At 52.7% G+C, this 10,697-nt stretch overlaps 1 pseudogene; it reads left to right on the forward strand.

Moving 5' to 3' along the window:
* The first annotated feature begins 2,910 nt into the window (after positions 1-2,910).
* LOC103068370 (eukaryotic translation initiation factor 3 subunit D-like) overlaps positions 2,911-10,697 on the forward strand; it is a 176,232-nt pseudogene continuing 168,445 nt past the window's right edge.

The raw sequence follows: 10,697 nt of genomic DNA on the forward strand, positions 1-10,697 counted from the left end.
GGGGGGGGGGCCACTTGACAGCTCCGTGTCCTCCCCCACAAAATGGGGAGAGTCGTGCCCCCCTCCCGGGTCGTCAGGAGGAGGCCTGGCACGTGGTAAGCTCTCGGCAGCTGTCAGCTGTGCACTAGGACGGGAAGAACCCTGATTGACACGCGCGCGCATGCGCAGAGGCACTTCCCAGGGGGGCCGTGGACGCCACTCTCCGCCCCCCTCCCCGGGTGAAGAGCCTCAGCCTTCATTTCCATGACAGTGACCTCCTGAGGGCAGGACAAGGACTCACCCTACCCACGACACTCACCACGACAGCAGGCGCCCGTGCAGTGCCCGCCAGGTGCAAGGGCCCCTTCCACCCACCAGCGAGTGGTCCCCCAGCTGCCGGGCACGCACTCGGCGCGCCGGGTGCAGCCTCTGCAGCCCTCAGGTGTGGGTCACAGCCTTCCCTTGACCCTCGCGGCCCCCGAAGGGGCTTCAGCCCAGCTTCCCCGCTGGTTCCAGAGCCATCACTCCCAGAAGCCCTGGCCTCTGCCCCAGGACTCCGGCCCCCTGACCGCCGGCTGGGCCCTGCCTCGACCGGTCTAACCAGCCGGGAGCGAGAGGCTGCCCACCGAGTGAGTCGTCACCCACTTCTCCCAGTAGCAGACCACCGCGGTTCCAGACAGAGGCGCCCGGCCCCGTGGGTGTCGTGTTAACCCCCAATGTCCTATCACCCTTAACCCCTGGCTGCTTCTCCAGAGCCAGGCCCAGGCTTCCCCGTTCCTGTCCTTCCCCATCAGCTGAGCCATGTGGAAGCTCTCTGAGCCTCAGTTCTTCCATCGCTAAGACGGAGATTCTCTGTCGCCACCTCGGGGTGCGGTGGAGGGAATCTGAGAAGCCAGCAGTTGGGGTGATAGGGTGGGGCGGGGGGCGGGCTGAGCACCTGCACTGTGCGGGGTGCGGGGAGGACGCGCCCACCCTCACGTGGGCGGGAAGTTCACACAGGGTTTCTAAAAACCAGAGCCCCTTTAGCTCTCCGGTTTAGCCTCACGTGGTATTTCTGCTCAGCAAAATGCAGGACGATCTCCCCAAACAAAATGCCCTGCTGTGCTCATTCCCTCGCCCAAGGCCGGGCCCCTGGGGAAGCCGCCTGCGGCTGGCTGTCGAGGGGACATCAACGTCAACACCCAAAGCGAATCATAACGCAACGGTGCAGGCAGAGGGGATTGGATCTGCTTCCCTTTGTGGGCAGGAAATTCATGATTTCCAAAGATGATGATGCAGGGAGCAAGGTCCAAAATCTTCCAAAGAGGGACGTGAAGCCACTCGGGCCCCCCGTGGTCGCCGCGGTGCTGTCTGCAGAGCAGCTGTAGGGGAAGCCCCAAGCCCAAGACGATCCCAGGAGCGTGGGCCCTGTGTAGGCCTCTCCGCCTGGATTCTCTGGATTGAAAGGGATTCCGAGGTCATAATGGGAAACCACAGACTATTTTCATGATGAACACACATGCCCTATCAATCGTTCCTAAGGCTGGGCAGGCTTGATCCCGGAGAGCGGGTCCTTCCCTTGCTTAACTTCTCCATCTTAAACCAAATGGTGCAACTGTATCACAGAATATTCACCTCCCTAGATACTTTTTCCTACACGTCTATTATACTGAATAATTTAGGTCAAGCTGTAGATACCTTAGAAAAACTTTTGCATTAAATATCAAGCAGTGTGCCTATTTTCTCTGCTTCTGACTTGCCAACAAGTGTTGTTAGATTATTTTCCCAGTGTTTTAGATTATTTTCATCTGCTACCAAATAACGCTACACGATTATCTACATTTCTGATTGCACGCTAAGCAGGGGACCTGCAACCTCAGCCCGCGCTCTGCATGCCCTGGGTCTGCTGGGGCGTGGAGCCATGGAACGGAGGCACAGGCCCCAGTCCCCACGGTTCTTTATCGCCTCCCACCCAGCCTGCTGCAGGCATTTGCTGGTAACTATTTGGCCTCATTTGCTATTTGCATTTGAAGTCCATGGCCCAAGCAATAAGGTTTTGTTCCATTCTTTCTGCTGCGTGGTATGAAGGAATCAAGTTAGCTGGAAAAGTCACAACCCAGTCCTCCCTCTGTGTCACAATAGGATGGTGACTTGCACCCTTAAGCAAAACATACTCCTTACACCTCCTGGCTCACTGTGAGCTCAGCAGGGGCAGGACTTAAGAAACAAGCAGTGCCTTGTCCGGGTTCCCCGTGGGTCAAGGGGAGAGGATCCCCCGAGCAGACGGCATCCAGCGCGGGAGACTGTCAGGGGCATCCTCCACCCGCCCTCGGCTGCAGCAGCCCCTGCAGGTGAGAAGGGAGGGGCCCTGCCACACTGGGCAGAGATGCCAGGAGACATGCCCCCACCTGAGCAGGAGCCTAATGCACAAAGCTGACCCTGCCCCCCACCGAGCAGGGCCACGCGCAGCACGGGCCTCCGCACTTCCAGACACTCCCACACCCGGGGGTGGGGTGGGGGCGGGGCTTCTCTCAACCGCGCAGGCTCTTCTTCTCGTGCTTTGCTTTAAGGTTGCGCCGCGCAGAGCCTCCGTGGAGACAGCAGCTCTGGGGTCTCGGGCCCCTCTTCGCCCTTGCTCATGCCCAAGGCTCCCGTCTCCTTTCCTTCTCAGAAGGCACCAGAGGCCATCCCCCATCTGGAGAGCTGTCCTCTCGATCCGCGGCCGCAAGGCTCTCCCAGGCACAGGGCAGGCACCCTCGGTACCCTGCGGGGTGGATCCCGAGCAAAGAGGTGCATCGGGGTCCCCTACCCCGCCTCCCAGGCAGGCCCCCCAGGAGGGGGCAGGCAGATAGGGGCCCCGCACTTCCCAGGGTCTCTTCATGGTGCCAGGGCCCACGGCGCTCGTCCCAGAGAGGATGGTCCTTGGGGACGTGAGGTAGCGCCCCTGGCGTGATGGACAAATCCCCTGAGACGGACCTGCCACTCCTCCCAGCTCTGCCACCCGCTGGCCTCCTGATCTGGGGACAGTCCCCTGCCGCCCAGAGCCTCGGGTCCCTCAGTGGACGAATGTACGAGAACACTAGCCTCGGGGGGATTGTCGAAGGAATCAAAGGGAAACCAGGTCCTGCCCGGCCTGGGCTCTGGGGCTGAGCCAGGACCCAGGTGGAGGTGGCGCGGCCCGTGGACGGCCAGGTGGCCTGTGACCTGTAGCTGCGGGCGGTGCTGGGCCGGGAGGGGCTGAAGGAGCAAAAGGCGAGAAGAGGAGGGAACAGCGCTGCCCCCGCTCGCAGCTCTGCAGGCCTGAGCTGGCGCTTGTCTGCTGCGTAATGACTTTCTATTTTTAGACGGCAGCGTGCTTCTCAGATCGACCTGCTTTGTAAATAGACGCTTCACAGAAGAGATGGGCCGCGCTGGGGCCGGGGGCGGCGGGGGCGGGGCTGATGGGACGCGGCCTCCCTCCGCCTCCAAGATAGAAACTCTACCTTGAGTGAAAAGCTGCAAGAAAATCAGTGGGTGGGGAGAGGACCAAGCGGTCTCCTGGGCCTCACCCCCTCTTCTGGGGCCACTTTGAGGGCACTGGCTGCATAAAAGTTGTTTGCTCGGTTTTGTTAGCATTGTAGTAAATGCAGCCAAAAAGGTAGAGAACAGGGGTCCTCTGGTCACGGCCAGCCCAGCCTGACAAAAAGAGGGTCAGACCGAGGTCCAGGAGGAAGGAAGGGACTTCATCTCGGGGCTGGGGGCGGCGCTGGGCGTCTGGGACAGTGGTCTGTTCGGTCACCCATAACCCCACAGGGTCCCCTCTCCACTCCTGGGGGATCTGCCCTCCCCTTCCCCCCCCCCCCAATGCTGACTGGCCCGAGATCCATTCAGGCCGGGGCACCTCTGGGACAGCAGGTCCCCTCCTGCTCTTGGCAGGCCGCACAGCCCCGCTCCTGGCATCTGGCTCTTGCTGATGACAAGTGAGGGGCAGCGGCAGGGCCACCTGTGGGTCGAGGCGCTCAAGGACGGACCTGCCTTTTCTGCCCAAGCTCCCCGTCTCCGCATCGGTGGGCTGAGGCCCAGGAGGGCAAACGTACACCTGGGAGGGGCCGAGGTGTGCCCCAACGTGGACCCCAGCGCGGGCAAAAGCAGACTTCTCTGGGGTGAGCACGAGAGGGCAGGCCTTCCGTCCTCGTTCGTGCAGGCTGAGAGGCCTGTGCTTTTCTCCATCACGCTCTGCTGTGATGGGTTCTAGGAAAGCTCTGGGGAGCGGGCTCCGTTCTCCGAGCTCCGGCTCTCTGCAGCAGGAGCTGGAGGTAGTGCTACAAACCTGTCCAAATCCAGCAGTACCGTACGCTGTGTGCGCCTGGGCCTCTCGGGACCATTCCGCGTCCAGCCCAGGTCATGGGATGGACGTGGAGGGCACAGGGGAGGTGGGGTCCTGCTCCACCCTCTCTGTGGACCCGTGGCTCCGGTGCCCCTGCTCCTGCACCCTGTTCCCTGTCTGGCTCCGCTTCCTCACATTTCAGCAGCTGGTCACATCACCTCTCCAGGCTCAGGGCCCCCATGGCAAATCCCACAGAAACAGACGCTGTCGGCGCCCCAACTGCCGTTCCCTCGGCCGCTGGGGGTCATCGAGGCCTGTGTGATGAGTCCCTTACCCGTGGATGGCCTCCTGCCTCGAGCACGGAGGCTTCCTCACTTCAGGAGGGGCCCAGGCGCTGACGCCCCCCAGGAGAAATCCTCAGCCAGGGAGGGACGCACTGGGTGGGTATCACCGTGTTCCTTGCATCTAGGTATGAAACTGCAAGGCGTGTTTTACCCAGTTGCTCAGAGGGACCTCGGTGGGACTGAGCCCCGGATGCCCCAGTGGTGACCTCTCACTGACGCACCTCCCCTGGCCTTTCCCCCCTGCCCTCTCTCTCTCTGCCCCACCCCCCCACGTAAACTATTTGCACCCAAGTCCTTATCTTAGGGTTGGCTTTCGCGGGAGCCACAACTGTAGTAGACAGAATGCCCCCAACGTGTCCATGCTCTGATCCCCAGAACATGTGAGTACGTTACCGTCAATGACAGAACAAACTCTGTAGATGCGATTAATTTAAGGACCTTGAGATGGGGAGATGATGCTGGATTCTCCAGGTGGATGCACTGTACTCACAAGTGTCCTTAGAGGAGGCAAGCAAGAGGGTCAAAGTCAGAGAGAGAGAGGAGAGGAGAGGGCTTATCCAGAGGCTGGAGTGATGTGCTTTGAGCGTGGAGGGCGGGGCTGTGCGTCGAGGAACGCACAGCCTCTGGAAGCTGGAAAGGGCAAAAAGCAAGAAGATGGTCCCCTGGAGGAAGCTACCAAGAATGCTCCCCAGCTGGTCCGAGGCAGAACACGATGTCCTCCTTGGCCCCAGAGTCCTGGTTTCAGTGGATCCCAGGGGCTCGCTCAAGCATCCTCAGCAGCTGTGATCTCGCCAGACCGTGGTTAAGTCCTGGGGAATTCACCGTCCCTGGTGCCTGCCTGAGTCTGGGGCCTGGCTGAGATTCAGTGAGTATTTGGACTTTCAGAGTTCCCCGGGCCCGGAAGGGACTTCTAAGTCCCATGGCTAAGATGGATTTTGAGGTCCTACAGGCCCAGACTCACACTGAACCATTTCAATCAAGCCCCAGCTCTTGGTCCACCCACAATGGGAGAGTCTGCCTTACATCATGCAGGCTGGAGGCCCTGCCCTGGGTGTGTGGCTCCAGGGCATCAGGCACAGCAAGAGAGACCTGTGTCCACGACCTTCTTTAGCTACCAGAGCAACCATGCATGGTAGATACCATCATCCTCAATTAGTAGATGAAGACAGTCAGGCTCAGAGAGGTTAAGTGACCTACTGGGGTGTCACACAGCCAGGAAATGGCAGACCTGGGTTGCCAGACCACTTCGGTCGGCCTTCAAGCTGGCTGCTTTTCTCCACACAGACCCTCACGTGGAATTCTCATTTCCATCCATCAACAGAATCTTGGAATGGGGGCTTCCTTTGAGGTCCTCCGAGAACGATCTACAAGAGAAGCAGGGCAGTGGGTGAGGGGTGGAAACGTGTCTGACGGTGCATATCCCACCAATGAAAACCTTGTTAACAGAATTGTGTGTGTGCCGTGTTAGTCCTGTGACCTTGGGGATGTCCCATCACCTCTCTGGATGCTCACTTCCTCATCGGTAACACGCACAGGGCTCTACCATGCACACGTCCCTTCTAGTCCCAACAATCTAGGGTTACGTCTGTCCAGCGGTGCTTGATCAGCATTCTAACCACAAGAGGCCAGCAGGGCAGAGTGGAATTCTGATCGAGTCATTGCAAAGAAATAAAATTCATCATGTCATGGAACCTCTTTCCGGAGCAAACAATTCTTCAGGTAAACAGTCTTCATTCATTGTTACAAGTTGAGCCCATAGACAAAATTTTCAAAGCCCCCAGACAGCTTAACACCTTTGAGAATGGAGGTGGACAAACAGTGGCCTGCCAGCAAACCAGTTGGCAGCCTGGGTTTGTAAATAAAATGCAATGGGCACGCAGCCACACCTGTTTACCTGCTTTCTATGGCTGCTTTAGTGCCACAAGTTGGGCACTAAAGTCTTATCCTTTCCATTTCTTCACTTAAAGATGGAGTAATAATAATGATGACCTCACAGGGTAATTTTGCCGGCAAGTTTTTAATGGTTCAGTAGCTTGAAATTGGCCATGGTGGGAATATTTACACCATGTAAATTGGCAAATGCTATAAATGTAGTGCATTATTTATTTATTTATTTATTTCCCCACCCCCACCCCCACCCCTGTAGTGCATTTTTTAAAGTTGGAATGATAGCACACCACTGCTAGGTGCCAGTATATATGAAGTCTCAAGCAATACCTGTTCAATGAATGGATGGATGGATGAGTGAGTGGATGGATGAGTGAATGGATGAAGAACCTTGTGACAACAGAGCTATGGGAAGAGGCAAGCCAGTGAAGGGATGAGTACTGCCTGGTAGCTCTAATAATAATAAAAATGGATGTCATTTATTAAACCTTTCAAGTAGTACTCTACATGAGCACTGTATATGAGTTAGCAAGTCTCTAACGTAGTCAATATCTTCATAGTTTACGGACGAAGGCACAGGGGGATTAAGAAAAATTCCCATTTATTGCACACTTGCAAGAGGCAAGTTTCAACCCGTGGCAGTGCAAGTCCAGTTGTGGTCGCCTTAGAAGACTCCTGGCTACTGACTCCTGCCTGTAATGGTCCAGGTTGAGATGTCCATCCCTCCTGCCCTGAGATCACCATTATTGTGTGTGTGTGTGTGTGTGTGTATCTGTGTGTGTGTCTGTGTGTGTGTGTGTGTATCATCTCCTTGCTTTACAGTTTTTATAACTTATTTTTATATCCTCAAACAATACATTTTCATTTTACTGTTTATAAAACTCTACATAAATGTAATAATACTGGATATATTCTTCTGTAACTTGCTTCTTTCACTCAAATTTTCATTTGAGATTCATCTGTATTGATGTATTCAGCTATTATACTATCACTTTCTCTTCTGGATATTCAACTGTATGAATAAATCATAACGTGTTTATTAAGAAAAATAAAGGTAGGGACTTCCCTGGTGGCACAGTGGTTGAGAGTCCGCCTGCCGATGCAGGGGACACGGGTTCATGCCCTGGTCCGGGAAGATCCCACGTGCCGCGGAGTGGCTGGGCCCGTGAGCCATGGCTACTGAGCCTGCGCGTCAGGAGCCTGTGCTCCGCAACGGGAGAGGCCACAGCAGTGAGAGGCCCGCGTACCGCAAAAAATAATAAATAAATAAATAATAAATAAATAAATAAATAAATAAATAAATAAATAAATAAAATAAAGGTAGCCTTGGCTTCTATACTTTCAGGCAGAGCTTTCTTGGGGACCTGGGTAGAGCAACTCTGGGAATCGGTGGCTGATCAAGAATTCAGGAGACAGTTTCCCTTTTGCTAAATTTTGCTTGAAGGCATCGATCTCATCAGAGACATGCGGGACATTTTATTTGCCCAGGTAGAAATAAGGTGGTCACTAAAAAAAAGGATAGAAAAGCCAGCTTGAATCTCTGAAGGCCTAGAAAAACCAGTGGTATAAGCATGACCTGCATTTCCTTTTCTCCAATTTGTACTACAAAGTTTCCCCTTAGACACAGTCCTGCCCTGTAGGAACTTAATGTCTAGGTCAGATCAACAATTCATGTGATGAGCGATGCCCCAGATGAACTCAACATCTTCTATTCTGAACTCTGTCTTGGAGGGTGTTAGAATTCTGTGCACTTACAAAGAGCTCACACAGAGGATGCACAACACCCAGCCAGAAGATGAAAGGCCATCCCTGAAGAATCGCACAGTCAATTAGTTGGGATCATCACCCTGCCCCACCCTTTCGTACACTGTTCTCCCCTATTCCATTCCGTTCTGTTTGTTGCACAAATTTTGATTGTCCATCCAAAAATGCCCGTATTCCCCACCCAGGCTGAGGGCTGTGGCTGAAAAGCTGTCCTCTGAGACCTTCAGTCACTCATCTCTGCTGGAAGTTTACTTTGGAGCTGTTGGGGCTGCCGTGGAGTCCTGCTTGCTTATGTCAGCAATGGTTTCAATACATCATCATTAGACTGACTGACTGAAGGGTGGGGCGTACGGGGGAGGGAGAAACCTATCAAATGCTGGTTGTCAGTAAATGTCAGGAAAGAGGTACCTCAGCAGAAATAGCCAGGGCGCATTTAGGAACTTACTTTCTTTTGCTTAGCTTTGGTTTGAATTTCCAAACTCACTTTGCAATTTCAATCCCAGGGTTTGTTGCAACATGCAGGATGTAAGGACCTAAGAGGAGAGAAAGTGAATGTTCAATCAGCTTTTTAATGTATGTATGTGGGTTGTTTTTTTTTTTTTTTTTTAATTACAAGTGCACAAATGGAGGGAGTGAAAAAAAAAAAACCAACAAAAAAAACAGGGTAGGATTTCTGGTTTGAGCACTGGGCAAATGCTGGGAAAAATAGAGAGAATTCCCAGTATTGGTTTATTGCTTCCTCTGCCTCTTGCAGACTGAACTGGTCTAACGCTTCCCTAGAAAACCCCTCGCCTTCGCCTGGCCTCTGCACGCCCATTGCCCTGCTCCCTGTCCTGTGGCAGAGAAGAGTGGACATAAGTGGGTTCTAAGCCTTTGCTTTGCTCACCAGCCAGTGGTGAGCAAATATTTATTTATTTATTTATTTTTGCTATGTTGCGCCTTCATTTCTGTGCGAGGGCTTTCTCTAGTTGCGGCGAGCGGGGTGGGGGGGCCACTCTTCATCGCAGTGCGTGGGCCTCTCACTGTCGCGACCTCTCCCGTTGCGGAGCACAGGCTCCGGACGCGCAGGCTCAGTAGTTGTGGCCCACGGGTCCAGTTGCTCCGCGGCATGTGGGATCCTCCCAGACCAGGGCTCGAACCCATGTCCCCTGCATTAGTAGGCAGACTCTCAACCACTGCGCCACCACGGAAGCCCAGATTTGCTTATATATTTATCCACTTATTTGCTCACTGTCTCTTCTGAGGGGCTTCCTGCTTTCAGAGGATTTTTTTTTTTGCCTGAAACTCTTCCTTCAGAATTTCCTTCAGTGAAGGGCCACTGGTCATAAATGCTCTTGGTTTGTACTTTGTCTGGAAAATGTCTTGATTGCATGCTCCGTTTTAAAAGATTTTCACTGAATATAGTTTTAGGTCGACAAGCATTTTCTCTCAGGACATTTGTGATATTATCTCATTGTCCTCTGCATTTCACTATTGCTACCCAGAAGTCAACTCTCAATCCGTGCTGGTTCCGTGAGAGGGAATCTGTCTTCTGTCTCTGGAAGCTTTTTAGAATCTTTGTTTTCAGTGTCCTTCACTTTCAGCCTGGGGATTTTCTTGTGGTAGGTTGAGCTTCCTGAATCCTGACCTGTCTTTCATCATTTCTAGAAAATTCTTAGATTTTTCTCTTCAAAATTTCTTCTTCCCCATATTCACTGTTCTGGAAATTTGATCATAAGATTGTAAAAAGCCTTTTCACATGAGTCTTCTTGTTTTTTTAATCTTGCTTTTATATTCTTCAGCTTGGTCTCTTTATGCTACATTTTGAGGCAATTTCTTCAGAATTACCTTCCTGTTCATGAATTCTCCCATCATCTGTAGCCAATCTGCAATTTGACCTGCTGAGTTTTAAATTTCAATTATTATTTTTTCAATTTAGAGAAGCACTACTTTTTAGATCTGCTTGTCAACTTTACCATCTCATATTCCTGTGGATAGTTTCTTTCATTCCTTTAAACATTAAATGTATAAATGATACTGTGCCTAATTATTTGTGCGTCTGGCTCCACATTAACGGTGTTTTGTTTCCTTAAGTGTTTTGAGATGTTTTTTTTTAATTGTGAATTCATGTTCCTTGGATATTTATCTGTAGAAATTCTTCCAGTACTGGAATGAAGTTGCATTCTTCTAGAAATGATTCATATTCGCTTTACTTTAAAATGAATTCTAAGCTTGTGATTGGTTATGGACTAAACTGTGTCCCCCTCAAATTCATATGTTGAGGCCCTAACCCCGAGTGCGACTATATTTGGAGATAAGGTCTTTAGGGAGATAAGGTTAAATGAGGTCGTAAGTGTGGCGCCCAAATCCAGTAGGACTGGTGTCCTTATAAGAACAGGAAGAGACACCAGAGCGCTCCCTCTCTCTCTCTCTCTCTCTCTCTCTCTCTCTCTCTCTCT

The sequence above is a fragment of the Lipotes vexillifer genome, unplaced genomic scaffold (genome assembly GCF_000442215.2).
Source record: "Lipotes vexillifer unplaced genomic scaffold, Lipotes_vexillifer_v1.1 scaffold981, whole genome shotgun sequence".
In the NCBI taxonomy this organism is placed as follows: Eukaryota; Metazoa; Chordata; class Mammalia; order Artiodactyla; family Lipotidae; genus Lipotes; species Lipotes vexillifer.